The sequence below is a fragment of the Rhea pennata genome, chromosome 4 (assembly GCF_028389875.1).
Source record: "Rhea pennata isolate bPtePen1 chromosome 4, bPtePen1.pri, whole genome shotgun sequence".
NCBI lineage: Eukaryota > Metazoa > Chordata > Aves > Rheiformes > Rheidae > Rhea > Rhea pennata.
In genome coordinates this window covers 75,702,961-75,729,825 of record NC_084666.1, presented here as the reverse complement: position 1 = coordinate 75,729,825, position 26,865 = coordinate 75,702,961, and the positions used below count along the sequence as shown (strand labels likewise).

At 46.7% G+C, this 26,865-nt stretch overlaps 1 long non-coding RNA gene across 4 annotated transcripts in view; it reads left to right on the top strand.

Moving 5' to 3' along the window:
• LOC134139664 (uncharacterized) overlaps positions 1 to 26,865 on the top strand; it is a 332,576-nt gene that overhangs the window by 207,920 nt on the left and 97,791 nt on the right. For all 4 annotated transcript variants that reach the window (XR_009958233.1, XR_009958232.1, XR_009958231.1 and 1 more), the window contains exon 3: positions 1,129 to 1,271. This is a non-coding gene — a long non-coding RNA (uncharacterized LOC134139664). The remainder of the gene's footprint in view (positions 1 to 1,128; positions 1,272 to 26,865) is intronic.

Here is a 26,865-nt window from a genome sequence, read left to right as displayed (position 1 = left end):
ATACTATCTCTAATTCCTCAGGTAATCCTTCATGTGAATAATTTTCAGCCAGATTAATTCTCAGGAGCTTTTAGATGCCAACATTTGCTTTTCATCATCTGCTCTGTGTGTGGCGATTGTCAACCTAAATTCCCATACTACTACTGCTGTTTCCTGATTGGATAAACATAAGATTTAGAAACAAGAGGAATGTCTTGTTTGAAGTAATTCCTGACATCTCAAGGAGAGGAAAGAAATTGCTTTAAGGAGAAAGCCATAATAGGCCTCTATGGCCTCTTGCTTTTCCCGGGCAAAAGTGTTTTAACTAGATATGGGCACCCTAGCTTTAATAATACCTAGGTTCCTCCTGAGGGAAAGAGGGAAGAATGATAACAAATTTGCTCTTAGTTCTCTTGTCCTAATTTTGAATTGCTGTAAAGTGACTGAGTTTCCAAGCCGCAGTGCGGTACAGTTTGAAGATACCTATCCATTATCATTCTCTGCTAAGCTACTGAAGGATGCAACTAGAGCTGAGCTTTCAGGGAACTTTCATTAGTTGATAAGGCATTTCAGCAAATGTTTAACTTGGGTATCTATGGAGCTTGGGCATATATTGAAGTGTTTTGTAGAATGTGAACCTTAATGAATAGCCTGAATGCCAGGCACTGGACGCAGTATTTCCTGTTTATTTACTAGTTGTATTACCACAGTGCCTGGAGGCTCACTAAGAGCAGGCGCTCTGCAAAAACACAGCAATAGGTTGGCTCCGTTTTCAAGAGCTTACATTTTGAGAACACGAGGCATAGAGGATGGAGAGGTGGAGGGGAAAGAAGGGATTTTGGTGAAATCATAAAAAGAAAAGATTATGGTTTTCATGCTGCCCTCAAGGGCTCAAAATGTGTTTTTGTCTCACATCAAGATAAAAAGTTAAAATGCAGTTACATTTCTCACACGATGGAAAATTCTTGATCAAGAAATGTTACAACGTTTTAGGTTCAACCTTGCACACTTACTTTGCAGGGATAATGTGTTTTTGTCTCACATCAAGATAAAAAGTTAAAATGCAGTTACATTTCTCACACGATGGAAAATTCTTGATCAAGAAATGTTACAACGTTTTAGGTTCAACCTTGCACACTTACTTTGCAGGGATACTACAGTGCCTTGTGTACCAGCTGTCTGCTCTGCACTGGATACTGCAGTCCAGCCCCATCTGCAGTGATATAGCATGGCCCTTAAACTGCCAGCCAGATGTGCAGTCGAGGTGCAAAGTAGAAGACGCAGGCTGCAAGGTAAGAAATACTCAAATCTTACTTACCAGCGAACATTGTGTCAGGTGAAAGGATAATTATTAAAAATCAAGTTAAACCAGAATAAATTTTCTCAGGTGGGTGTAAATATTTTATTTCCCAATGGACTTATGTGACTTCCACTTTTGCCATGACTGGAAAATAGGATTTTGTTTTCAGCAGAGTTTGGTTAAGAGCAAATTAGGAGAACAGAAAGAGAAGGGGAGCTAAAACAGAGAGCTGCTCTGTGCTCTGTTTCATTATGTGTTCTTGATGTTATATTTGAATTCTAAGGCTTTCATTTTACCTTGTTTCTATGACCAGTTATTCAGGGGAGTAATTCAGTGTGAATATTTGTCTTAAAATGTGTATTTTTGAAAGAATGTCTGTAATTTATTTTCTATTACTGTCTCTCTGGGCAAAAGGTTTAATTCAGGTGCATGATCAAGAGAACATACCCTCGTAAAGGCCCAAACATGGCTTAATCGGCATGCTTTAGTGGGAATGCATTCACATGGAGGTGCTGGAATTGGTAGGGTGTATCTGTGCTAGCACAGTGCACAGAGCCCTACTGTGCCGTATTTTGTGCACAGACTGAGAGAACTGCTTACACTGAACGCTTTGAAGGAGATTTCCTCACTAATTAATCATCCTATTTGCGACAAACAAGATTACCATCCTTGTTATTGAAATTTCAAATCCTATCATTGTACTGTTTGAGTAAAGAAAGTGGGTTCGCTCATCCTGGTTTCTGGTGTTCAAGTGTTCACTTTACAAACAATCTGTTCTGTGTTTGCAAAATAAGTGTGTTAATCCTGATAAAGAGCTCCACCACTGTGATTTACCTCACTGCCCTGCAATGCGGTGCAGTGCTCATTTTACCTGGTACAAAGCGCTTCCGGAACTGGAAGTATTTGCTCTTATGCTGCCACTGCTCCTGAACTTCAAGAGGTAATTGGCTCTGGGCATGCAGGTGTCTGTGGGCACCAGGGAGGAGAGGAAGGGAGGAGAAGCACAAGAAAACATGTAGCATGAATCAAGAGAAGCACAGAGCCTGACAGCTTTTCAGAGGGAGCAGGGGGACGTGGAGCCCTGCAGCTCCTGGCTGCAGCCCTTTCCTCCCCTCTAGCCCACCCCCTCCAGTGCGGAGCAGGGAGCCCTTGGGAGATGGGCTTCCCAAAAAAAACTTTCCGAGCCCACATCCTGACCCAGTGTTTTAGTTTATGAAAATTATGCATAGATACAGTTCCCAGAACATGAGTTCCTTTTAAATTTATCATTGAAAAAACTTGCTATTTCGGAGGTGCTGATTCTTAAACAGCCGCTTGACTTGCAGAGGGCTCTTGCATAGGTGAGAGCTTCTGGTCTGTGCCTTGCTGTGTGTCGGGCCGGCAGTCTGACTTCTGCAGATCTGCACGTAAGCTGCTTTGGGAAAGGTCCCACGCTCAGAAAGCAGCATGTTCTCAGCCAAGTTTAGAGCAGCCTGTAAGGACAAAGAGCCTGAGTGTACAATGCCACTTCGTACGGAGAACAAAAGTCGTTCGCTGCAGTCTGAGCTCCTGCTGCAGGATGCCTGCAAGGCATGCCTGTATCCCGGTCCTCCAGCAGCAAAGCAAGTGGTGCTAACATAGCAGGTGAGGAAGAAATCATCTTGGAGTTCTTCTTGCTCTTTGCTTTTGCAAACTGATTATCTGAGTTTTCCCATTCTTGAGCCTAGAGTATGGAACTTAAAGTGAATATCAGCAGTTGTGTTAATAAGAAAATCTTGAAGTGACAACAGGATGAACCCTCAGGAAGCTGTTATCTTTAAAAAAAAAAAAAGTGCGGAATGTAGTAGTTTAAAACAGAACTGTTAAGAATGCATATGGAGAAACAGGTACATACCCATTCAGGCAGGATCACTAACGTTATGTGGTAAGATGCTCACAAATGGGAAAAAATGAAGGTGCTTCGTCTTCGCAGTTTAGTGTCTTACTCGTGGGTGGTGGTGGGTGTTCTTCTTCCTCATAAGCCCTGGTAAGCTGGACTCCTTACTGACTTTTTCTTACTGTTCACCATATTTAATGGATTCCCTCTCGAAGGTGGAATAGAGCAGTACTGCAGTTAAATATGCCTTTCTGAGGATTAGGGATCCAATACTGCCCAACCAGTGTTTGCAGCAAGACCGGCTGCCACTATGTAGACTGTACTATAAACCCAGTCAATACTTTAACCCAGGCCACACGTACATCGCTGCCTGACACCTGCCTTTTAGCAGAGATCCACCTCCCTCAACATACTTGGTCGGAGAGTGTGCTGTTGTTTTTGTTAACTACAGAGCTAAACCCCAACCTTTTCCCTCTTCCTCTTCCTCTTCGCTTGCCTTCGAACAATTTAGCAACACTTAGAAACTTTTACATATACAGTAAAAAACAGTTATGGATTACTGCATGTAAAAAGATGTATTTCTAGCAGGAGAGACTGTTCTGTCACTGTACCTGGTTTTCAACTGTTACCATTACTAATGGTAGGACCGCTTGTTGGTTTGGCAGCGTGTGGATTGTCTAGGGGCAGAAAGCGGAGATTTCCGAAGGCTGCCACACTTGTGCCAGAGCACTCAGAGTGCATGGGCAGACAGGTAGATGGAGTTTTTGAAAGACTTACAGAATGGTCTAACACAGCTCCTCTGGCTTCAAGGTAGTCTCTGCTGTTGCAGCATCTGGAGCTGCCCTGCAGGGAGTTGAGCCACTCCGGGATTTGCTCTGCGCCTTGGGAGGGGTATTTCATCTGAATGGTGATGGGCAAAGAGGGAAGCTCTCTCTGTTTCCAGCTGGATGCAGACTGGGAGAACTAGACACCTATGAACAGGCATGCGAAAAAGCAAAGGAAGCCTTATGAGAAACACCACTCCCAAATGGCTGCAATCTTCTGGACCATGTATGGTTATCAGAGGAATTGCGCAGGAGGAGGCTAGGAGCAGAGTTAGTGCAAAGCCAGCGGCCTCCAGCATCTGCTAGGGAGTGCTGACAGGTCCCCGGAAGAAGGCAGAAGGTGTGTTTAGAAGCTAGGTCCTTTGGCACTGGGATGACACCATAAACTTGACACAAGGCATAGGACAGTCGCGCAGCCTGATCACAGGCATTGGTAAGAAAGCAGGGCTGCGCGCGCCCAAGCAGCGGCAGCACTCGTTCCGGAGGTTTCAGAGCTGTGATGTGGAGAGTCCCGGACAGTCTATGTCAACACGCCGCTGTGCCTTGGCTTGCCAAAGCGGTGCCCTGCACTGTGGGGAAAGCAAGGTGGGTGCTGTGAGCAGGGGGACACCTCAGCAGGCCAGTTCCCAGGCACAGTTGCCTCAGTTGCTCACCCCCTGCCACTGTGGTGGCAGGAACCGTTCCGCCTCCAGGAACTGGGATTTTCTCTATAGGAGACGCTTCCCAGCAGCTTTGGAGCAAAGAGGCACCCGCTTCCCATGGCGCGCAGAAACTCTTCTCTCAGGGAGCCAGGCAGCGGGGCAGCTCACCGGGTCTGGTGCCTGTACCTTTCTGCGGCCCCTGCCGAGAGGTGGGCGATCGGGAAACCCTTAGCAAACCGTAACAGCTACAAAGGCGCAGAGTCTGTCCGTGTGTTTAGCCCGAGGTGCATAGGGTGTACTTATACAAATATATTTATACGGGGTCCCAGTCCATCCTGGGGGTTTCTAGAGGCACTAACTCACCACGAAGATCAGATGTGTAAAGTGAATCTCACACCCAAGAGAGGAGACCACAAAGTATCCGTAGAAGGAGGAATGCTCCTCTGAGAGAATCCAAATTAGTTAATATTTAGACTGGTTTCCAGGGAACCAAAATTTAATAAAACATTATTTTAGCAGAAAGAGCCCCGCTACTGATGCAATCACATTTTTAACAGCTCTTCTTCTAATCGCCATTGCTTTATCAAGAAATATAAAGTTGTATTTTTTTATTGATATTTAAGAATAAATTCTTACAACATCATCTCTATAAAAGGTTCATCACAGACCAAATACCACTCTAACCTTTTAAGCTTCTACAGTAAAAACTGTCTTCTTTATTTATATAAGTTTGGGAAAGATACAAATGTAATCATAACCCCTAAGGCAAAATTTTATGGCAGTTTTCAGAACTCCCCTCTATAAAAACTACTCAAACCTACAAACATAAAAGTTTCCAATAAAATTTGTTTTAGATCCTGGTCGTAAAACATGGATTTCTTTCCCTCTCCCTGATTGCGGCGCTACAGGTGTCCGGCTGTTAGAGCCGCCTGCCGGTGCCCGGAGCTGCCTGCAGCAGCCGGCGGTGTCTCCGGCCGGGCCCGTGGCCGGGCTCGCCGGACGGTCGGCGGGGCGCACGCGGGAGCAGCCGGTGGGAGGGAAGCCGCTGGGCCGCCGGGCTGGCCCTTTTGGGCACAAACAGGGCATTTCTCGTTACTCTGCTCTTGCCTCAGGTCTCTCCCTTAGCAGGGAGGGGAGAGAAGCTTTTCGGGAGAGATGTGTTCTCTCTTTTCATTTGGTGAATCTCGCAGTAGCGGGACCCTCCGCTTTAGTTAGCCTGGGCTTTAAATCAGATGCCCAGGGCTGCGCTTGTTTGCTAACAGCACCGGGGCTGAGAACCGACTGAAGCTGCATCCTGGAGCGGCAGCGTAGCTCCTCGGAGCACAGGCCGTAAACTCTTCCGTAGCACCGCGGTGCCGTGCTCTGGGTGGCCCCTTGTCCAGGCCCCGGGGCTGTGAAATGGCCTCGGTTAAGCCAGGATGGAGGCAGTGGTCTGACCTTGCCCAAAGCGTTTGTGTGGGCTTGAAAATGACCCAACACTCACTGTTGGTCTCTTGATTAAAAAAAAAAAAAAAAAAAAAAAAAAGAAGAAGAAGAAGAAGAAATTGTGTAAAGAATTGCCCTATAAAAATGGAAGCAGAGTGGCTTTTTGTCTGGGTGAAGTTTAATATTCTAGACATACAATAATCTAGAACACGTGGTTCCTCTTTCTGTTGGATTTATTTCATTATTTAAAACATTCATGCTTTGCATTCACTTGAAAGACTCTTGGCACTTTCAGTTTTACACAGGTCAAATATATACGCAGATATTAGATGTCATTTTAAACTAATTACAGAATCCTTGCTGTGTAGCTTTCTTAGTTGCGTGCTACCCACAGAATGTTAGCAGCGGGTCGAAATTGTTTTATTTACCTTTCAGTTGAGAAAATAAATACGTAGAGGTACGAAGGGAAGTTGTGCAGGGCTGGAGGGAGACAGGCCGCCTGGGCTGGGGGAGCGAAGTGCGGGAGCAGACCTCTGCAGACTGCGGCTTTAGCGGATTCCTAGCGACTAAAGGCACATGCCTTATCAGCCTAGATTGATTTGCTTTTACTATTCGGGGTGGCTTTCACCCTGATAACTCACTCTGGAGGTATCTGATGAAGGACCTGAGCTTTTTCTTTCTGATGGCAATTAGAAGAAAAGTGAACATAGGAACAAAGCCTGCTGCTTACACAAATGAGAGCAGATGCAATTCATAGATTGCATGTTTTTACTGAAATAAACGAAAATTATAGTATATCCCTAGAGATACATGCCTCAAAGCACTCCTAAAAGTACCTTAAAAGTAAGAACAACTTAGTTTAAAGCTATGCTGATGTAAAAGTATTTTTTACTAATGTGATAAACAGTACTGGCGTATTTTTCAGAAAGACTATTCCTCCCATGACCCCCGGAGGCTGGAACTCGCCCAGAATACCTTTGGCTTGGTGACTTAAGTCTTGATTTCTTAGGACTTCAGCTCTTAAAAGCCTGCTTCACTTGAGCAAGAGCCCATGGCCACTGCTGTAGCTACTCCGTAACTGCAAAAAATCAAAGATCTTATCTTCACTCAGTTAATGGCCTTTGAAAAAATGGTGGAGGAGTGCTAGTATTTTCTCATCTGCTTAGCAGGGCTCGTCCACAGCTTGCATCTGCTTAGAAGCCTCCTTGTGTCTAACTTTTCTCTAAGAGCCATTTTCCTCTTATTTTAACAAGCCCCTTAGGCTAAAAGCTCCTTGCACTACCTGAGAAGGTTCTTAGTGTGCTGTCAGACCTGCCCTGGGCAAGGGCAAGAGGCAATCAGGGATATCTGGTAGACCAATAGTTGCAAAATACCCATATAATAGAAGATATGATTCATGAGCTATTTTTCTCCTGTTTACCTTAAAATAGACTTTAATTACATTTCTGCCTTCCCATTTGTGTCTTATGTAAGAAATTGGCTCTCAGAGTATTAACAAGCCAGCTGTTAGCACTTCTTTAATATTTCCCTGTCTTTTGCTCCATTGGAGAGGGCCACATACTTAGTATCTGTTAGATTTGTTAATTATTAGTTAACTGTGCTTTATGGGTGTTGTCTAACAAGGGAACTTCTCCTAAGTGCTCATCGTTATTTATCATTTGTAGGGCTTCTGGTCTTTTCTGTGTCCCAATTAAAGCTAGGTTTAAGAGTGAATTTTTTCTTATCAAAAAGATTCAATGAAGCAGGTTTCTCCAGAACAACTTACAGGAGTCAGGTGCCCAGATGCCATGGAAAGATGGTCACTTTGTCTCCTTAGGCTTGTTCACATGCGATCAAGTTCCTGATGGTCAGGGAAACAAAGACTGGCATAGTGCGAACATGTCCTGAGTTTCTGGAGTTTTAATGCGAAACCCAAATGTAAGCAATAAATGAAATAAGCAGGAGGAAGGAACTATAAAAAGAACTGAAAGGATAAACTAAAGAAATGGGGCCATTTGCTTCTCACTTGAAGTCTGAGGACAGGATATTGGGCATTATGATATTTTCACTGGGTTATACCTGCTCGTTTCAGACTCCAAAATTGCCAGCCCAGCAACCACCACAAAGTTTCTCATCAGCTCTTAAAGCTTGTGTTAGACCTTCAAGAGTTCTCATCACTGCTCCAAAGGAGAAGCAATTTTTTCTTAGCAAGCACCTTCGTGATGTCTTTTATGAGTCCTGCTCTAAGCAGTGCAAGTTCTCCATTTGGACTGAGCTTAAGAGATCTAATTAGATCCCTCTAAATTACACTGTTAAATTCTACTGCTGAATTCAATTTGACACAGAATTTGCACTGTTCTGAACAAAATTAGCCCTAGTGGCTTATCCAGGAGAGTGGGGCGGCTGCAACACCACATTGTATGTTTTCCACTGGAAGAAATGCCAAGGCCCTCACAGCCTCCTGCATGATGGGGAAGAAGAAATCATCAGACAAGGAATGAAGGAGCATTTGGACAACAGCACTGCAATAGCCTAATCTGTGTGGGGTGCCGGCTGCTATGTTTGTGAGAGTGGAAATGTCTGAAGGACTGCTTGTGCTATAGAGAAGCTCTTCCTAAAATCACATGCGCAGAGCAGGAAGATCAGTATTGAAGGATTTGAGAAAGCAAATGAAAGAATGGCTTTCTCCAGGTGACACCCGACTGGGCGGCAAAGAAAGCAGGCTGATGGCAAATATGAGTATAGCACCTAGCTGAGGAGTCTTCCCACTCTAGATTCTCCAGAGCTTCCTGTGGTCATTCAAAGGCTGGCGGGATTACAGAGGGAAGAAAGGATAGTTTAAAATCTGTCATACTAGAAGGACCAGTGTTTGATGCTCGTGTTTAAATGGCTACACAATCAATCACATCACAAGAGCTTTTTGCTTTTTCTTGGCTAGAAGACTGACAAAATGATAAATTCCTGGCTGCACATGCAAAACTATACACTAGCCAACAAATCTTTCTTGCCTTCCTTCTTCCCGAAAACAGAGAGAGAATCTGAAGTACAGGAATATCCCCAGAGTCCTAAATGGCCTTCAACAGACATGTCCTAATGAAGCCAAGTTAAAAATGTGTAATAAATTAATGAGAATGTTCTTTTTAGTGGCAATCATCCATACACTCCCTCTTACGGCACCTTTTAATTATTGTTACTAATGATAGAGTTTTTGGGTCACTGCTTTCGGAAAGAAGCAAACCAAAAAACTTCTTTCTACTTGAAGCAAGCATTCTTCAGCTTCTGCAGTACACATGCTCCAAAGGTGAAATGAAAGAAAAACCTGGCATATTTGGTAGACGTAGTCTGGGGGAAGCGGGTGCTGCTCTTGACTTTCTGTATTCTGTTGATAAATGAAGCAGGTCATTCTCTGTGCCTTTGTATCCATTACCTTTCACTAGCTTGAAATGCACTTAATTTTCATTCAATTTTGGCACAGAATCAGAGGGTGGCTCTCAGCTTCTGATCTGAATAAAATAATAATGATTTTAGGCGGTGCTGTTTGTATTATTCATTGCTCTTGGCAAAACAAATGTTGATTTTATAACGCCATTATTAATATTTTGATAGGGTAATGGAGCCACCTGGATTTAGAGCAGAGACAGGCTTCTTGCTAAGGTGATCTGTTAGTTTACAGGCTTGTATGAGGAAAACCCACAAATCGCATGCAAATTTAATAGTGTTCCCAGGCCTTTAAGCTGGGGGTGTAGTATGATTGTTGCTGTCCTCTACTTTATGTTCAGCTTCTTCTCAGAACAGAGAGCTGCTAATTCTCAATTCCCGATGCTCGATGCTCCTTGGTAGGAACAGGGCTTTATTGCTTTGGCCTTCTCACTTGAAAATAAGCCTATTTCTAGCAGCTTTGAGGTGGGTAACTCCTTCAAGCATGAATCCTTGCAAGGATTAGAAAGAGGACACTTCACACCCCATCTTCCACACTTGCACTGAGCAGCTGTTTCCATATGAGACTTTTCAAGCTATTGATTGCCTGAACTATCTGTATCTCTGGCTAACGTGGTGCTGTCAGGCACCTATTGTAAAGGCTTGACAACGTCATCAATATCAGTATTAGTACTGCTTTCCTAGCTTGCGAGGGCAGGACAGGTATGGTTGATACAGAGGCATGTGAAAAATTGTGCAGGGTCACTGCTGGGTTTTTTTTCTGGGCTTTCACAAAAGCCCTGTTTGCTTCCCTGACTCCGCAACAGAGAGAAATGAATTCATCAGCACTGCTGCTAAATCAGTTGGGAAGATGAATGTCCAACACAGAACGCTGGCTCTGGCTGCCCAGCAGCTGAGGACCCTGTCCAAGCCGCCCGCTCAGACAGGTTGCGGCCGTGGACTCGGGGCTCAGAGACCTGAAGCTGTTGCTTGAGCTTTAGCTCTCTGGAGTCAGCCGGTGGGCAAAATGTCATTTCTTTGGATCCACATATCACAGATGTGTCAGCCCTGGAGAGAGAAAGGAAGGAGAAGCATATTAGTAAGCTTGTACGTGTGACTGAGCTGACTACATGGGCTAGTAACGTACCTGCAGGTGCAGCTTTGCAGTCGTTGCTCCTGAATCAAGGCAGAGGTGCAAGTCCCGTGTTTGAAGACACCTCTGTGTTTATACCCACACTGTGTCGTTGTGTCATTACATGGAGGGGAAGGGTAGGACAAATTGTAGGACACACACGTAGGGTAGTGTGAAAGCTCCGACCGTGTCCTGGCTGTGCTCTCTGATTTCCACTCTCATTCTCCTTGGCTATTTCTTCTTCCAGCTGTGCTACAGAAAATGCTCCTTGCCCCACACCTCTCCAGACTGACACTGGAGTGCACGTGGTGAGCCCCGGGTGAGGGGAGAGCAAATGCCAGCCAAGTCTTATGCTGTCCCTGTCAGTATGCCAAGAGGAAAATTTCTCCTTTCATCCTAATAAAAACCAGGGACGGGGGAGCAGTTAATGTTATTTCTTTTCTCTCTCTTTCTGCCCCAGAGTCTCCCCATCTGTCACTGTGGTGTGGGGCAGAGGTTCGAGGGTGCGGGGACAGCGCCTAACTCACTTTGCCCCGGGTGTAACATCCAGCCCGTAGTGCTTCCTTGGAGCCACAGGAAGCGAGCGGCGGGCGAAGCGCAGCCCCGATGCCGCTCTCGCCGCTGGCAGCCCCAGGGGCTGGACGCTGCCGTCCGCTCCGGCCCGCTGGGAAGCTGTGCCTGATCGTGTTGCAGCAGGAGCCGGGTTAGGAACCATATTGCGACTCCCAGAGTCTCCGTGGCTTCCTCATTGCTCCAGCAGGGATATAATCTGCACCAGACTTGTTTTCTGGCACGGACTGCTTTCCCTCTGTGCCAGCTCCAATGTGTAGGCTGGCACATTGCAGAAATGAGGGGGAGGAGGGGAGGGATGGAAACAGTCCTGGCTCTGTCAGCTCCCCAGTCTGGCCTGCCCATCCCTGGCTACCCATGGCTTCACTGCAACCTCTACTTTTGGTGAGGCAAATCTGCCGTTAATGTGGCTGGGCAGCGACGGAAGCAGTGGGAGCTGGAGCCTGGCAGTAAGGCTCTCCCCCTTTGCCACCCTCCGGAGACGCACCGGAGCCTCTGCAGCAAGCTGCTTTTGGGACAGGAGTGCAACGGAGTCTTAACGCCTCTCGCACCGGCCCCCCTGGTTTGCCACGCAGGGTACTGCACGCGGTGGGGATGACGGACAAGACCCCCAGGCTGTGCCACGCGCTGACCTCCTAAAACTACAGCTTCTAACATTCAGAAACCAAATTCAGAGCTCCCCTCCCAAGGCCTGAAACTAAAGGCAGAGCCTTCCACGTCTCCCTGCGTCTAGTCTCGCTCCCTGCCTGGTTGTTAGGCCTGATGTAAATGTCCTTCCAGTTCACAAACAGCTCGGTTATTTCTGCATAAAGAGTGCGTAGAAGAACTAAGTGATGGCTGAACTTGAGAAAATACCCTCAAAAACCACTTTGTTTTTGGTCTCTGCTTCTTTCCACTTTCCTTTTTTTTTTTTTTTTTAACCTTGTCATAGCACCGTGATATCACAACCTCAGCAAACATCGAACAAAAGACCTCTCCTTTTCCCCAGCTTCTGCTCTCCTATTGTTTAGTGATACAGAATCCAGCCGTCTGCAGGTTTAAAGCCAAGATTTTCCGTTTTCTGTTCTGCTTAAGACAGTTCAAATTAGAAGCAGGGAGACGCTTGCACTGAACTGTTCTGGAATTTCCACCCCAAAGGTGGCTATGCTGGGGAAAGAGCCTGTTTATACGTAGGCTAGTTTTAAGCTGCCTTCTTCAGAAGCCTGGGCATCCAGAGAGTGAATAGAGACATAGCAGAGATGTATGCAAATTCCAGAGTGATCACTGCAAAATTAAGCCTTGGAACTTGACATGTAAGTTAATTTCTGTGTTCATTTTGCTTTAAAATAAAGGTTGGCTTCACGCTGTTCCATATGTGAAACAAGAATTTGCCTTGAGCTACTTCTTTAGTAGCTCTTTAAAATGAAAATTCTTGCAGAGGCAAAGCGGAGGGAAAGATATGCACGTAGTAATGAGACTGGTAGACATGTCCTGTAGCAGGACATTGAGCTTGTTGAAAATGACCTTCTGAAAAATATTTTCATCTTTTTTTTAATGCTCCCATTCTTTCCAAATATGCTCCAATTCACACATGGCACACAGTATTCAATAGCTGACAGGACAGCATTAACACATGAGGTCCCCACTGGGGTTAATGTCACACTGCCACCACCAGAGCTAAGCTATCTACCCACAAAAGAGACTGTAGGATTATGCATCATCTTTCTTATTAACAGTGGGACCTTCTACCTGGAGACTAAAGAACAAAAGCCTGGGAAGACAGTTAATTATAGCTTAAGCTTCACACGCAGAGTTAATGAATTTTAACGTGCCTCAATTAATAACTAATTGGGTTTTGCACCTCAGCTGTGAATGGAAGTGTAGGGGTGTCTAGGAAAAAAATGGGCCTGAAGATGAGCTGTTTTAATTGAAATACTTGAATGTAGGCAGTGGAACCCTAGTGTTATTTTCTTTTTTAATGAAGAGGCAAAATCAAACGGGAAGCTGTTCCCAGCATGAAACAAGTGGCAGAGTTACAGTACCAACAATATGCAGCATTATTTTATCACCATTAGTATGTAGATGGGAAAGATCCTGATTCAGACAGGTAAGTAAGACTGTGGCTTGCTTCTGGCCCGCAAGCAGCTGCATTGCAGTCAGCTGCTCCCGTGTTTAACATCTTCCACCCGGCGCGAGGACGAGACCCGGAGCACTTTTACAAGCAGGTGGCAGCAGCGGGTGGGAAAGCCCTGCGTGGGCGCTGGCGGGGCACTTGTTGGCGGCTGCCCCCAGGCTCCAAGCAGTCAGTCTGAACGCGGCAGCCGCAGTTGCGCACGTCTGGCCGAACCCCAGGGTGAGGGCAATGGCAGTGGCCGACTGGGAGCTTCCTTGAGCCCGATCTTCACCGAGGTCCCGCGTGTTTAAGCGGGTGCCGGGAGACCTTCCGATGAATCTGGCCCAATGGGAGTGTTACTTAAAAACTAATGGGAGGTGATGGCCCAGCAGTATGCTAGAGAATGTGTTAAAGCTTTAACTTTTCATTTAGGGTTTTTGACAAGACACTGCAGATTATAAATAATGGATGAATTCCCAAAGTATGTCTGCACTTCCTGGCTAACTTCCCACATGGGTGAACTGTGAGTTTTCTCCTTAATTATCTGTAGGAGAACCTTTGCATATTGCTCTTTAAGCATATAATTATCCTTGATCATTTGGGATGAATTATATGTCCTTAGTACTGTATAGATTTGGTCCTAATGTAGGGCATACAGTCAAGCAGATAAAAAAAAGATGTGAAGGACATAAAATAGTCTGAATAGCCTCAGCTGCTTTCTTTTGAACACGGAGGTTTGCTTTGAAGGATTTAAAAGGCACTGTGGACCAGAGCCTGCATGCACTTGTTCAGCTGAGCTGCTCCTAAGAAGCAGGCTCTTCTTGCGACTTATTTTTTCTGCATGATTTGGCCCCCTAGTATTTCATAGTGGCCTTTTTCACTCAAGTACAAGTGGGCCTAATAAACAGCGCCTCTGTCTTCCGTAGTGCTGAGCGATTTGAAGTAAGCAGCGTCTGTGGGGCTGGGATTTACTTTCTGTGATCCCCCGTGGCCCCTGAACGCTTACCCTTTGAATGACCGCACAGCTCCTAAAGCCTCCTTCCCTTAAGTTCTCTTTGCAGGGAGCTGACACTCTGCTCCCACTTTCTTTCCTTGCCAGCGGTGCTCAGCACACACGTGCAAATGAACAGTGGTGACTGACTAACAAATCACAGTCACTTTGGTCAAGGGATGGTGCCTAGCGACAGCCTGGGAGATGCAGCGCTGTCCCCAGCGCCCGGTCCTAGGGCTCTGTGCTCACCCACATAAATTCCTCTCTCCAGCTGGCTAGGTAGGCGCCGATTATGCACGTGAGGAAAGGTTTGCAGAGGCTGGGCTGAGATTCAGCCAGGACACATACCTTACTGATTTTATGGATTCCATAAGAAATATTAGACAAGCCGTATGTGAAGGATGAAAACGCTGATACACAGAAATACAGGGCCTGATTGAACAACTTTTACTCGTGCCCTTAACACAACAGTCAGTCAAGTGCTTCAGCAGTTTGGCGGAAAACCTCTGCACGCAGCCTTGACCTTACTCCTCTTCAAGTCCCGTCGTTCAGCTGAGCAGGATGAAGCCCCGAAACGTGCTCTGGAGCTATTTTACTTTCAATTCAGCAATGGGCTCGCACCAAATATTCAGTCTCTGAGTTCCAGGTGTCGTAGAATTTAGGTAGAAAGAAATGATGCGTAGCGTGGATTTTTTTATACTCTAGGATGGATTGTGCCTGGTAGTGCTATTGGTTTAATGAGATATTTTATGTCTTTTTCTGTTGAAATAAGCTTATTTTTAAGGCTACAGTTAAGGGAATGTCCAGTATTTTGCTGTGATTAACATGTAATTCAGACTGTTGAGATTAAAAAATATTACTAGAGGTAAAAATAGCAAAGGTTAAATTCCATGTGCAGTAGTTAAAAGGAGTGGTTAATCATAGTGAGTACAAAAATAGAGGAACTGCCTGTATTTCAGTCATATAAAACAGTAGAAAAATGTGTTCTTTTGAATTTGATTCTCTAAGTGTGAAGGAAGAAAAGAAGATGTATACGCTACTCTCCCTCTTCAGTGCAGCTCTACAGAATATTTATCTAACAACTTTAGCCAGGAGGTAGGAAAATGCACCTAAGCCAAAGTGCAGCTTTAGTTTGTTTTGTTTTATTCCTATTGCATGTCGTTCGCTTTGAACACCCTCAGAAAGAACACTGAGGTAATACGGAAGAGAAAAGAAATCATTAATTCCTTGAATGCAGCATTGTCGTGCACTGATCCTCCAGCGACAACTATTTACGCAGGGCTTCTCATCATGCCCTTCACAACTGCCGTACAATAAATAATAAAAGATTAAAACCTTAAACCTGGAAAACTTAGGAAAAAAATATTAGAAAATTTTATTTCAGATTATAAAAATCCTTGAATGATTTACTTTAAGGGACAATTTCATTGCTGCCATGTGCAAGAACTAATGATCACACCGGGCTTGCAATTGGTGCGAATGTTGCTTGGGAAACACAGTCATAGGTAGGTGATAAAGTAATCCTTTCTCCACGACTGCCTCACTGTCACCAGGATATCTTTTACCGTTTGTTACAAGAAAATGATAGTCCATGTACATATTTATATCTAGATGGCAATAACATTGGCAATAACATTCACTGAGCGATCCATGTTGTTTTAAGGAGCCCAGCTTGCTTCCCCGTGCTGACGACCCGCATCCTGCGCTCGGTCGGGTTTAAAGCAGAGCTGCTAACGATGGAGCCAGCTTCCCTGATGTTGTCATTTGCAATGGGAAACATGCTTTTTGGGAAGAGCCTTGCTTCAAGGCGCTTCTCTCTCCTCTCTGGCCTTATATACACCACTTTATTAGGAGATAGGGTCTTTAAGAGCCTTGCGTTCCTCTCCAGAGAACAACACGCCCTCTGCAATTTCTTAGAGGAATAGTGCTCAAACATCTGAATGGGTGGTTACTGCCATGACAGAAAAGTATTTCTGCGATGCTCCTGGGGGAAAGGATGCTGGATGCGGAGTGGTCACCCGAAGTGTGGACTTGGTTTCTTTAAACCCTTTGAAATTAGCACATTTGCGTGCGGCCTGTTGTGAGGCAGAGCTGGCAAATGGGCCAGCAGCTGGTGAAGCAAAAGGCAAGAAAAATACAGTTAAAAGCAAAAGACACTGTACAGTACAGAAAATAAATGCACGTGCTTTTAGATGAGGAGGAAGGCAGTTGTGCGTACTTCCTTATGCGATGGAGGTGTCGTGCAGTTTTACTGAACCGCCCTTGCAGAATTCCCATTGCCTTCCAGTTTCAGCCTTGGCGCCCTGAAGCGCGGGCAGCGTTGCCAGAGGGCCCTGAGGCAGAGCCGCGCTGCCCGGAACGGGAGTACGTGCTGCGGTCGGAGGCGGCCTGGCAGCTCCTACCAGCGCTTTGCTTCTTCGCTGCCGTCACCGTAGGGATCCTCTTTGCGTCGGTAGCTGCTGGAAGTTTCCTCCATACCTCCCGCACGTCTTCGTCGGCAGCGTCTTGCCCCACTTACTTACTTAAGCAGACGCACGTTCTCTCTGTTCTTTGCTCAGTGTTCAGTATTATCCACTTACCTGCACCGATTTCTAGTGTTTGTTGTATTTTAGCGGAAGCAGTTACTTGTTCTAAGCCTTTCTATGCCTGAGTGCACAGTTCAGTATTTAGTCTTCTGACTTTCTTACAACCTGTGCTTCTGGGCATCTCTTCCCTTGCCCTCTCCTCTCGGTCTCTCTTGGCAGTCAGGAGACTAACAAACCTTCTGGTACCTCCCTAGTAACTTCTTTCCAGCGTAAGACATTTTTATTTAACGTTTCAGTTGCTTCCCTTTCCAAAGTTTTAATTTAAATTTATTATCTAGTAGCTGAAATCTGCACTTACTCTGTACCGAGTACAGAGGAGTTCCCTGGCAGCCAGCAGAGGTTTCCCCTCCTGGGAAACCCTGGCTCTCCTTCCACGTTGAAAACCCGCAGACGGTCACAGCTGGACCCGTGTAGTTGGGTGAGCGCAGGACCTGGCGCCGCATCAGCTGTGGCGTGGGCTGCCCTCCCGGCGCGGGCACGTCCCCACGCGGCAGCGGCTCCAGCCCGCGCCGCACGCCCGTCCGCCCCGGCGCCCCTTTGCCTTGCCCTGGTGAGTGCCCTGCTCGCTAGGGCCCTACGGAGTACAGGCGTGTACTTCTTAGGTAATATTATAACGGTCCAGATGATTTGTTTCCTGAGGAGCTTTAAGTTCTTCCTGAGGCTGCCTTCTGTCAGAGGTAGAAAATAGATTTGGCCCCTGTGGAAAATGCAGAGAGTTCTTTAGGAGGAATGTCAAAGGCGGAAAAATACACCTCGCCGTACAGCCAAGCGCAGTCCGTGTGCAGCTGGGTGTATGATCAGATAAAATTTTCTAGTAGACCAACTGAGATGACCGAAAAAATGCCGTAAACGTAAGCTTTGAGCCCATAAACAACCGCCTTGCCCCCGAGCTTAGGTGGTTGCGTCAGGCGGTTCAATCCTTCCGCAAATGTGCGCGCCACAGCTGCCGTCCTCGCCTCGCCGGCGCCCGCGGCGCGGGCCCGTGCGGCTCGGCCCCGGGACAGTCTCGTGCGCGGGGATCTTTGAAGAAGCCTGAACAAAAAGCTCTCTACAGTCTTCTTAGCAATTCTAGCACTTAGAGCTGTGCAAGTTATCGATAAGGAAGAGAAGCACTGTGTTCCTCTTCCACGGCCAATAAAAATTTGAATTTTCCGTCACAGCAAATAAATCATTTCCTGTATATTTAATTAATACAGAGATTATATTTATCTATTGATTTCCTCATTAAGCAGTGGAGTTGCCTATAAAATTTAGTAGTTCTTTTTATTATGTTAGATTTAGGAATTACAGCTCTGTAGTGATGACCTTCAAATGACTTCTCAGACTACCAAAGTGCAAGTTTCTTCAAATAATTTTTATGAATGGAAAGCGTAGATTGGTGACCATTTTTATTTATAGTCACAGTTGATCCAGTAAGGAAAACTGTTAAAAGACTGTAAAAATCATCACTCTTTTACTATAAACTGAAATCTCGTGGAGAGGGGGAAGTTCAGCTGACTCTTGCATGATGCAGAATATGTTTTTTGACTAAAGTTCTGGAGGATTTTTTTTTTTTGCATTCAAAATGTAAGAAGTTTAAATGAACAGCTCCCAGCCCTGTAACTACGACTTATAAATGTGCAGCTTTGCAATACCCATACGCCTTTTACCATATTCCCCTTCATATAGCACTTAGCAAGGCCAAAAAACAGGCTTTGCAGAAGCCCAGAACTGCCAGGAAAATGAAGGTAAATATCTGAACTGGGTGAGAGAAAAGAAAGGCGCTTTGGAAACCCTTTGTTTTACGCTACTACCGACTCCTGGTTGAAAAACAAAAGCAATATCAAATGACTTTAAAGGGATTCTGAACTTGCTCTTACTGCAATAACAAGTTCCTTTATATTTGCCAAGTTGCTGCTGCATTTAAATTTTGGATGAAACAAGCTGTGGCGTAGGCCAGCTCTTCACCTTGCGCTGGCCACGGGACGCGCAGCCGAGCCGGGCAGCGGCGCTGGCGCCTGCCCGCCCGCCCGCCCCCATGGAAGGGGCAGCACGTGCCGCCTGCCAGGCCGGCGGGGCTGCGGGAGCCGACAGCCTGGACCTCACAGATCACCGCCCGTGCGTGCGCAGCGCCGGGACCCGCGGCTGCCCTCCTTCCAACTCCGTCTCCCTCGGCCGCGGCGTCCTGGCGGGCAGATCTCCCCCGGTTTTCGCACGGCTTCCTCCTCCAAGGGGACTTGCGGCCAACGGAGGGCGGTCACTGTTGCGGGGCTGATCTGTTCACCATCCAAGGGTGGGAACAGGACAGGTGGTGATACAGCAGGACCCGTCCGCTTCCACATGCTCCCCAGAAGACACGAGCGGCTGGTATGAATGTAGTTGTGGTGGTGTCTGTACTCCGTCTCCTATGTGCACGCGTCCGGAGCCCCAGAGCTGCAAGCTTAATGCCCATCTCCACATTTGTCACTCTGGTCCAGCGGGAGGAGCGTGAAGTAGCAGCTGAGAAATCTGTGATTTTCTGCAGGCCTCTCGCCCCTGCTTGTCGCACCTCAGCCACGAGCGACGGCTCTGCACGCAGCGCTTGTGCTTCTGCAGATCCGTTGGTGGTGTGCCCAGGCCAGCAGAGCTCAGCTGTCGTGCAGAGGGAGCCAGGTCAGTGTAGTGTAGCTTGAACAGCCTCATCGCACACACTGCTCCAGCCCTGCGTGGTGTTCACCTCTAGCCTGATGCTGCAGTCCTGGTGCGGCTGATTCCCCCTGCGTTAGTGACAAGCTCAGCAAAAGCAAGTACTCCATTTTAAGCACATACTGATTTTGTGGATAGGCACAAGGCTGGAGACCTCTCAGAACAGCAGTGGTCAAACCTGGCTGTCTTAGAAAACACTGCTTGTCTTGATAGAGTAAAGCTTAACCCTCTTACCGTTGCCTAAGCAGCAACCCAAAACCCTGGCACAACTGCTCGGAAGAGGGCTCTTAGCTGCTGTAGGGGATCAGTTTAAACTTACGTCTTACTAGCTTCGAAGCACAAGTTGGTTGTACCACCCCTCCTGCCTTCTCCTCCTGCTTCAGCCGCACAGTAACAGTGACTGCAGGCAGAGGAGCATCATCCTGCCTGGGCGCAAAGCTGGGTTTTACACGCCGCATGAGCACTGTGATCTGGGAGCAGGTTACTGAAGAGCAGTGTACACAAGAAAGGCGAGAACGGATTTTCTGGCTGGAGGTTATGCTTTTTTGTCTGGGTGAGAATGCATAGAGAGAATATCCCAATATTTAGGTAACTGTCACAATGTTTTTCTGTAGCTTTAATTCGTCAAATCAGTGACATTTTTCGTTTGCTGCCCTCTGTCTCGGTGTTTTTGCTAGCTGGCTGTTACCTTCTGATCCTTCTTCAAAACTTACCAATTTGGACTCTACGTTTGCGAATAAAAGACCTAGTTTGATAAAGAAAGTCTGTAAACATATTTTGAGAGTCATCTGGAAACCAATCTGGGTACATGAAAGGGGTTTTTCTCTTAAAGATCTGCCTGCTTATATCACCAAATACCGTAGTGGAGCTGTGTTCTCTAGGCACTAATCCGTGCTCTGCTGAAATGTCCCTTGACTGTACAGTTTTGAAGTGGCCATGCTCCCCGGTCCTCCTCTTTCGTTGCATTCGCGTTACTGTGCTCTTCCTTTTTCTCACTCATTCCAAGCCTCGAGCTACTTTTACAATGCAGCAGCTCACGTGTGAAAAGGCCTCCTGCAAACTCCGGTGCCTGCTTGTCTACCTCAGCGCGCTTTGGCTTGGCCTCTAACTGCACCGCAGCTAGCCGCAGCTTCCGTGCCCCCCCGCCACCGGGTGCCCCAGCGCCGGCTCGAACCTGAGCTGTGAAGCCACACCGCTCGCAGCCGCGTCAGAATGCGGGAGGAGAGCGGTGGCGTCGAGCGCCGTGCGAAAACGCCGAGCTCGCTGGGACCGGCTTGTCTCCGTGGCTGTTTCCTTAGGCACTCGGCTGTGTTACTTACACTTGGCGAGCTCTCCGTGGATCAGAGGTGTTCACAGCCGGTGCTCAGCTGCTTCTCGAAGACGGAGGCCTGCTCCTCGGTGAGCAGCTCAGTTTCAAAAATAGACTCCAGGTAGAAGGGTTCAGCAGCAATCAGCCCCAAAGCAGCACATTGGAAGACACAGAGTCAAAGCTCATAACCACAAAAGCTCGGCCACGAGCTAAGAAAAAAATGTATTCTTAGCATTAGGATAATGCCATCCCCTGGTGATCTCTGCTATAACAGTATTTTAAAAATATATTGTGTCGATAGCATATACAGGAATAAAAATGAGACTGCCAACAGAGAAGAGCGTTTGCTTGGAATAAAAAAAAATTGCTCACACTATTCAAAACAGCTTGTTGTGACCTGAGAGAAAAGGAAACCTAACTTAATAAAAGACAAGGACAGCCAAGAATGCGTGGCCTGAGCAGCAACTTCCCACTGCCATACTGCCCTCATAAATGCTGTACCTCGCTGTTCTCTGTATCATGTGAGAACACAATGTGCAGCAGTGTTACGGAATTTGCTCAAAAAAAAAATTAAGATAGCAAAGTGGTCAAGGCAGACATCAAGGAAAAACATGGTGTATGCGTAAGAAGATAAAAAACGGGCTCTTCTCACTAAAGACTAATTCCAGCATAATTAATGCTAATCATAATGCGACAAATCTTGCAAAGAAGTTCCTGATATGTATGTTTAGGCTGTTAATTGTTTGAGGTGAGATTTGGGTTTCTGTTGCTCTTTGTGAATCCTTCAGCTCCAGTGGTGATTTGATTTATGAGTTTCGTATGTTAATTTATAATTTAGGAGTTTGATTTTGGTGAATAATTAAGGCTAGCAGTTTGTATTTTCTCTAAAAAAGTCCTTGTTGTATGTTTTCTCAACCAGCAAGCATGCAAGATCTTTTAATCTGGGAAGCTGTAATTTGCCTTGCGATTCAAAGCAATATGCAGTATACTTCTGCCCACATGTTCATTCTGCTTCACCTAACACCTCCCAAGCAGTTGAGGAGAGGACCACTGTCAAATCAAACAATTTCTCATGGGCCACCAGGCATCCTTATCTGACAGCTTCTGGTTGAAACCACCATCAAAGGGCCGCACTCCCCAGAGAAGCTCCAGACCACTTACCTTTTCCTTGCCTTACCAGCAGAACTGTGAGATTAATGCCCTATACTCCTCTAGGCACAGGAAGATTTTCTGCTTCAGTCATTTTCTGGACATCCTTTTGTTCTCCTTCACTTCTGTTGGCGAGTTTACGGCACAGTTTCTGGCTGAAATAAGCTACTGCATGTAATTCCTTTTTGTGCAGCAGCAGCCCGTGTCATCAGTAGTTGGCTTTTACACTTGCAGAGCAGTTTCAGAGCCGATAAACTTCTGTGCATGACCACAGCGTTAAGCTGAGCTTACGGAGCAATCACTGTACTCTTTAGTCAGTGCAACGTAATGCTGTGTATAGTTTGGCATCGTACCTGTCGCTAGATGATCATGATTCATTTTGAAAAGAAGTGGGAGAAAGGTACTTCACTAACTCACCACCTACAGCGCTTGGCTTCTTTGTCTGAGAGCCGAGCACATGGGCACAAGTGTTGTCTTTGGTGTGCTCTAAACCTCCAGCCCTTCACCGAAGCATCACTTGTATCTGCTTAGCCGTTTCCTAATGTTTCCTAATTTATTATGAGCTTCCCAGCCACAGAGAGGGAAGTTTTGCATCCCTGGGTAACTGGGAGCAGTCAGAGACCCCCAGTTCAGAGCCCGCCATAAAGACCAAGAGGTCAAAATCTCAGTCCAGGCATGACTTGTGTTCATGACTTGGGCCACCTTTTCGAGCTGTTGTATGCAGAGACCTAGAAACGCAGCATGTATAGGCAGGAGAAGAGTAGCTAAAGTGGGAATCATGCCATAAACTTGTGTCTGAGATACAGGCCCTTAGGAAAGAGAGTTGTACGGTGGGGATCCATGGTAAAATACAGTGCTCATGGTACAGTTACATCTGTTTAGGAAATGGAGCCGGCTCCTGAGCGTTCCCCACCACCACCACCACCAGTTCTTGTTTGCCATAAGAAGCTTGCAGAAGGAGGGGAAGAAGCAGTGCCTAAAACCTGTGATTCGGGCAGAGCAGTGCTAGTGTAAACTGGCTTTAATCTCTTTCACTGCACTGGTAGAGAAGCTCTTGTGGACACTTATTTTAAACCTGTCTTGTACTGATTTAGCTTAATCTGATTCCTTGGTATTTATAGCAGGATTTGACATAAACTAGAATGAAATTGATTTCCATTCGCCCACACAGACATTTCCAGCCATTTAGCTAACTCAATTTTGAAAGTAATTTTAGGGCACAGGATCATGAACAAAACTGGGGGAAACGGGGAAGAGGAGAGATTTGTGGTGCACAAGAAGGCCCGAGGTACCTGCTTGTCAAGGGGGATATTGCAGCGTCAGAGCCGCACGGAGCACCCACTCCAAAGCAGCTGGCAGGCGGTCAGTCATTGCCCAGTTTTCCTGTGAGTGACTTAGTGCTATGTCTGCACCCTCGGGTAAACCAAGACACTCGCTGCGTGAGGACAAACCCTTACTCAAAGCACAGCAAATGGGGAATATTCTGCCTGAGGCATTTTAGGTCCTTTCTGTTGTTATTACTCTAATACTGAGCAAAGATTTACAATGTGCTCTGGGATGGTGATTGAATGCATCTATGCTTAAAGACCCAATCGTGTAAGCAGAAATTAAACATGGTATATTTTTAAGAGGAATACAAACTCTGCATTAGTTTGCCCAGCTATCAGGGAATCTTTCTAAGCCTATCGCAGGGCTGTGCTTATTTTATTTATTTTAATATCCAATCTACTTACAGAGAGAAATTGGTTAGAGAAAATATAAAAGGAAAGTTAGGTAAAAGACCTGCAAGTTCCTCATTTGAAAAATGTATCACTGGCTGTAACTAAAGCTCTTGTGGTATTGAATATTTTACTCCCCTCCCTCTCCTGCTATATGCCCCAAATTTTTCTTCTCCATGCATGTCAGCAGGGTAGCAAAACAGGAATGCCTCCCGTCGCTTCTGAGAGATAAGAGGGCGAGCGGACCACTGCGCATCACCTCGCAGCCCAGGCTGGCCCAATAAAAGCAATGAGGCTGCCCAGCATAAATATCAGCTGACATTAAATGTGCGTACCACAATCTAGCATTAATAGTAGTCATCTGCCTGTCATACCTAGCGGTCGTATCTGTCACCGGTGGGGCTGGCGCGCACCGCAGTGCTGTCCTTCCTGAGGCCGTGGAGGTACCGCCAGCACCGAGGCTGTGCTCTGCCAGGGCCGCAGGCGCCTCGCTGCGCCGCAGCCCTGGCTGCGGGGGCCGGAGGGGCAGATCCCAGCCCTGGCCCTCGGCAGCCACAGGGCGGCCCGGAGCGGCCCGCTAGTGGCCAGCTCCGGGCAAGCAGGAGCTGTGGCCTGGTGGTTTTGCAGGGGGAGCAGAGCCTGTGACAGCTAGGGTGTGGGGCTTCCCGGAGAGCACCCATCGCAGGAAGATCCCAGCCAGGCACCTCCGCCTCTGAGGTCGTACCGAGTGTTATTTTGGTCCTGTCTTTGCTCCGACTGCATCTCAGATTCTTTCGGAATAGGGGCACAGCTTTATTACGAGGTGGTGAGGACCACAATTAAGAAGTAGGGAACTGGCATTACTGCTCTTACTTCACAGGCAGGGTAGAGTGCCAGACTTGGCCGAGCCCATGCAGGAAGCCTTTGGCACAGTCTGTTTGCCCAAGGTGTACTGTCTTTGCCTGGACTTTTTTTCCTGTTGAGCTGGAGCTCAGGAATGAGTTAAGTGCTCTCCTTTCACTTATAGTCATGCTGTCAGAGGGCAGCTCTCGTTACACAAACTCTTGCAAGTGAAAGAGCCTGAACATCAGTGTGTCGTCAGGGCCAAAAAAAATACAGAGCCAGCTGCCAAAGTTGGACATGTGTAATGGCCTCCTGTCCTAGCACGTGTCACATCCATCCGTCTGCCACAGCCAAGGGAGCGGAGCAGAGAGCTCGGTAACAGAGCAGGATGGCGTTTTGGAGCCGTATGACACGGACTCCCTGCCCAGGAGTCATGCCGGTGCAGTTGCAACAGGAGCTCGGTAGCTGTGGCCATTTGTGTTGCATCACCTCCATAGCAGCACTCAGCACCGACGTGCAGGTGCAACAAGAAGTTCCTGTCCCCTCTTTTCCCCCAGCTCTGCTTCCTCGTGGAGGGACACTGCTTTGTTCATACTTTAGCAAGTTGGGAGGAGAGAAACCTCTCCACTGCTCAGCCTTCTGGCTCACAAGAGCTCTGGCCTGCAAGGCAAGCAGGACAAGCCTCCGCTGTTACACAGAATGACCCAGCTTTGTAGGGAATGTGAACAGCAAAATACTACCCTCCTCCAGAATCACTTCACAGAAGCTGAGCAGTGGAGAAGGGAAGACCACGCTTGCAGCGAGTGAGCTAAGTCAGCACAAAATAGCTTGGGATCGAACGGAAAATGTGCTGTTACCAATGCAAAGGAACAGCATAATCTGTATTCCCGGAAGCCATAGGGCAGCCCAGATCATGTAGATGGTTTAGGGAGGAGGTACGCTGCGTATGACAAATGTCTCAGTTATGCCATACAAACAAATGGTCGTTTTGTTCTCCTGATGATCTACAAGGCTTAGGCAAGATAAGGGGAAAGCGGAGCCCCAGCCCGAGAGCTAGCTTTGGGTCAGAGCAGCCATCTCCGTACCTGCCACGTAGCCCTGCTAATGTCCCCTAGCCCTGGGCTCTCTTTTTCACCAGGTTCCTGGAGCTGAAGCCTCTTCTGTGCCCCAGAATTCCTCCCGCAGAGGAGACCTGAAAGCTTTGAATGCAGCCAAGAGGACACCTGTGGGATGATATGTTATTCCACAGCAATTACTACAGGAACAGACGGGTATTCAAGGAGGCAAAGAACCACATCTACCTTCTATTATATTGACAAGAGTGCCCTTTCTGTTTACTTCCAGTTTAAAAAATCTTTGCAGCAGTGCTCAGAGTGCATCTCCCAACACTTGTTTCTCAGCAGCTTGGCAACAACTTTATAGTAAGAGCAGCAAGTTTCATATGGTATGAGTTAGATTTGTTTTTCACGGAAAGCCTTTGGGAGAAATTCCATTCCCTCCCATCTATACATGCACGCTTTTAAAAGCTGTGCTAGCCATTCCCTTTGAAGAGTCAAAAACCTGAACTTTTGAACCACTAGTTTTCTGCAGCCCTGCCAGAAGCATATATTGCCAGATCTGTATCTCCAGAGTTTTTCTAACAACAGATCCCCGAAGCAGGTGTTTCTATCCAATGTTAAGTTTTTTGTATGCTACAAGCAGTAAAATGTGGGTCGGGAGGCAAGTTTCTGAGTATAAATTGCAGCTGACCTTAGATGAAGTAACTGCTGTGTAAAATCACATACAGAGTGTATGCAAAGGGAGTTATCTGGCTTTCTGATGGATCGAAGATCTAAATGGCAAATCTGGCCTCAGACTCATGCAGTTGTAGCCATAGGTCAGTACAAACCTGGGCCCAAATATGTACAATAAATAAAAGTGGAGAAACTTAGGAAAGTTCCCTTGCTGGCTTGGACAAGCATAAAAAAAAGTCATTTGGACTTGCTAACCAGCCAGGACTGAACTGCAAGCACTGGAAAGATAAAATCATATAAACTACAACGTAGTAGGTTCTGCCAGGACCAAGCTATTGTAGTCTGGACCTTACACTTGAATAAGTGCAATGCTTGCAAGACGTGCGTTTTTTACCTACCTTTTTAAACTCCAGAAAGTCATGAGGGATCGAGTACCATCTCTAGTGAAAATTTAGTTTGTCGAAGTTTGTTGTGTTTCCCTACTGATAATACAGTCCTTTCAGACAATCTGACTTGGATGGTCGCTTGGATTGCCTTGCGTCACCCCGCTCTCCGAATAAGGAGGGCCTCTGTCGTGTGCTTGGTACCCTGCAAGAGCCCGGGAGAGTTCAGGGGCGGGTGAAGGACAACAGCTAGTTCTTTCTGCTTACAGTCAGGAAATCGGAGTAAGAGCCTGCCCA